Source organism: Hevea brasiliensis, chromosome 16 (genome assembly GCF_030052815.1).
Source record: "Hevea brasiliensis isolate MT/VB/25A 57/8 chromosome 16, ASM3005281v1, whole genome shotgun sequence".
NCBI lineage: Eukaryota > Viridiplantae > Streptophyta > Magnoliopsida > Malpighiales > Euphorbiaceae > Hevea > Hevea brasiliensis.
This window is the reverse complement of record NC_079508.1, coordinates 34,059,867-34,063,897: the sequence shown is the minus strand read 5'-3', so window position 1 is coordinate 34,063,897 and position 4,031 is coordinate 34,059,867.

Sequence of the window (4,031 nt, the reverse complement as noted above, 5' to 3'; positions counted from 1 at the left end):
ATTTTTCTCACCCTCAAAATCTGTAATACCCTCCCTGTAGCAACTCCGTACATTCTACTGTTTTGGTGACCAGTGTCGATCCGGACAGCTAGAATGTCTGAAAAAATATTTAAACTAAAGTAAGGAACCATAATTAACTCAAATATTAATAAGAAAAATTTAAAAAAAATTTTAGAAATAAAATACAACCAAGTTAAATGAGTCGATGCCCTAGCGATGGGTAACCCAGTAGGAAGTTGCGGTTCTCGCAACTAGGAGCCCTAAACTAGGTAGAAAATTCATAAAATAATTTTTGGGACTCCAGAGAAGGATCATTGAGGTTTCTATGGCATTAGAATGCCAAGAAAATGTTTAGAAAAATTTTTCAATTGGTACAGACAATTTTAGTCTGTTAAGCAAAACGGAGGGCATATTGGTCATTTCGCCTTTAGAGGTAATTTTTGGCCGACTTGTCCAGTTAAGTAAATAATTATCATGACACAAAATGTGAATAAATATTGCTAAAAATTAAATTGAAAATGAGTAGAGAAGAAAAGAAGAGAAAATGAGATAAAAGGCCAATTATGACATCACTATGATGTCATTAAAAAAAATCCCACCAATCATATTTAATCAACACTTAAATTAACTAATAAAAAGTGGATAAAGGATGTCGCAATGGGATTTTGCGGTCGCCCGGACGATCACTCACCGAAGTGGGAAAAAGTGAGGAGTCGCCACCTTAGTTTTGAGGAAAACTAAAGAAAACCATTTGAGAAAAAAATGATACCACTTCAAGGCAGAGATTCTAGGTTCGGGGTCCGTAAACGGGTGGGGAAGGTGTTAGGCACCCCACCTCGTCCCTTAATGAGGGTAGGTAGATTTAATTTTGCGTCCTTTATAAATTAGTTAGAAGGGCTTGAACGGGAATGTTAGTCCTTTTGGTAAAAGGAATGTTTGATTTTTCACTGATTAGGATCACCCAGATACATAAGTAAATGAGACAGCCTTAGTGAATTACTTTTGTATGTTAATTTTACTTGAAAAGGAATGTTTTATTTAAAATTTAATTTAGAAGATCGGATAAGAACTCTCTTCCGAACCTCTTTTAGATATTCATTAAAATTTTGGTTGGGGATCGGATAAGGACTCTCTTCCGATCCCTAATAAATATTTATTAGAGATTTTAATTTGAGATCGGATAAGAACTCTCCTCTGATCTCTTTTAAATATTTATTAAAAGTTTTGAATTGAGGTCGGATAAGAACTCTCCTCCAATCTCTATTAAGTATTTATTAAAATTTTAAGCTGAGACCGGATAAGAACTCTCCTCCAATCTCTTTTAAATATTTATTAAAAGTTTTGAATTGAGGTCGGATAAGAACTCTCCTCCAATCTCTATTAAGTATTTATTAAAATTTTAAGCTGAGACCGGATAAGAACTCTCCTCCGATCTCTTTTAAATATTTATTAAAAGTTTAAGCTGAGACCGGATAAGAACTCTCCTCCGATCTCTTTCGGGTTAGCAGGAGCCTGGAAGGGGCTTTGCCGATCTCCCGAATTTCAATTTTAGCTACATATCACAAGAACCTAAAACTAAGGTTTCTGGCATTCAAAATGCTGGAGATAAGGTTTCTTGATACCCTATGACTAAATGGGTAATACTAAACTTGATTTACCGACCTTCCATGTAGTCATTTCACGCATACCTATTAATGTCCGATCTGCTCTAGTTTATTTTGGTTTTATTCCTCTTCATGGTATCTTGCCGAATTCCCGCTCACGCCACCTAATAGTTTGGCTATTTTCCGACGTGTTATTCAAGCTTTCTTTAAAAGAGGCCCTTAAGTTGCAGATACCTATATTTTGCCTGACCACTTACACGCTACTAGGAGCTAAAAGCTCGTATTCAGAAATGACGAAAATTGATGAAATGATGGACCGATCACTAAAGAGAATTCGAGAGTAACGTTCTTTGAGATTTTTTTGCTTAGAATAAACTTAGAGAAAACCGCGTACGTAAAGAGAACAAAGAAAGTGCGAAAAGTAAACGCAAATACTTAATAAAACAGTAATATGAACTCTTACCTGTGAGGAGCCAAATATATTGAAATAATCGTGAGGTGGTAAATAGTGATGAAGATGGCGGATTGATCACCCCGAGAGTTGATGTCTGTGAGGAGCCAAATGTATTGAATTAACTATGAGGTGGTAATTAGTGATGAAGATGGAGGATTGATCACTGAGAGTTGATGTCCTGTGAAACCGAGAGATGCTTTAGCTAAAAGGTAACTGTAAGAACCTGTGGAAGGAAGTTGAGCGTGAATAGAGGAAAAGACAGCAGAGATGATGAGAGTATGACCAGATAATGAACAAACTGGAAATGTAGAGTTCCAGTATTCAAAATCTTTTCCAAGAAAACACTCCTGAAAACTAGTTTCAAAAGTCTTTTAATCACTACAAAACAGAGTAACAAATTGAATGAAGTTTGAGTTCCTCCACGATAATAGCAGCCTCTTGTCTATATTTTTTTCCGCCTTGAACAGCTTTTTCATGCAGTATTTATAGGAATCGGTGCTCCCCATGAAGGGTCGATTTATTTTGAGGGAGACGGAGGGTCAAGATTTTGAAGTACATGATCGAATGTTCGTGAATTAAAGAGAATCAAAACAAATGGTCGAGATCGCTTCGTAATATTTGTCCTTTCCTCTTTAACTGGACGGTCTTGAATCCTCTTGTCCGAACGATCCGAGGGCTAAGAGTGAAAACGCTGGTATTGTCGTCTTCTCTTTTGATCCAAGGGTTCCGATTCATCCTTACAAGTGAGATCAACGGTGGAGATTGGGATGTACAGGATCGTCATGATATACCACGCACTGTCAAGATTAAGGGCGATTCTTAGGCATGCGGTGGAGATCTCGTCTGCCACGCTTTAACTACCTCGGCTCTGATTCTGACGACGGTTATTGGGATTTGTCTTATTCTTTTTGTCTTCCGATCCCTCCCCTATCTCCTATTCCGATCTCTCATGCTGATCTCCTATCTCCCGATCTCTTTTATCCCTTGATCACCGATTCGGTCCAAGCATTAATTGCATCTCGATTCTCAAGCGCCCGCTTGCTTTCCGCCAAAGAATAAATGCTCATTTTCCCCTATATATACCCCTGTCGACGGAGACATTTTCTTCATCTGACTTTCCTCTCTTCATTTCTTACTTACCTTGTTCTAGCTGCTCCGGTAGAAGTTCTGGCTATAACTGAGGCTTTGATCTTTTTCCGATGGTTTTCCTTTCTCTCCGTCTGAAAATTTACGGGCCCGGTGATTGGTCAATGCTAATTGACGATGGTGAGAGAACTTGATTTGAACGATCCGTATTGCGGGCCTCGGTTGTACCGATCTCGAGTTGCTCAACTGAGTTCATTCGGCTTCTCATCTCATTGAGTGTTCGGCGATTCTCGATCCACATTGGGTGTTCCGGACATGATGAAGAATCCGGTCGGAAATATCCTTGGGATCGCTTATAAATCGATCCTCGATCACCGGTGGTATCCTTGGGATCGCTTATAAACCGATCCTTAGATCGCCCTTCAGATAGGATTTTCGCTTGCCTCTAGAGATCGCCCAAATGATGTAATTCTCCAATGTAATCAGATCTCTAGAGATCTCCCAAATGATGTAGTTAGACCTTTATTGTAATCCGATCCCTAGAGATCGCCCAAATGATGTAATCTGATCTCTTGAAAATAAAGACTTTACTTTGTCGGTTATCATTTTATTATTTTGCATTGATTATTTTCCGATCTCTGATGTGATTATCCAATCTGATTCTTTACCTGAATGACCCTTAACTGATCCTTTATTCAAAATGTTTAACTCATTATGCCGATCTCTAATTAACCGATCTCAGAACATTCGGTTATCTGAGAACATTGCCGAGTCCAACCAATCGATGTGCTGCCTAGAACTTCGCGAGCATTAAATGCTCGGACTAGTATAAATAGGGGTGGGAGGGTTAGCCAGTTGTTCTCTCATTCCTTTCTCAGCCTCTTGTT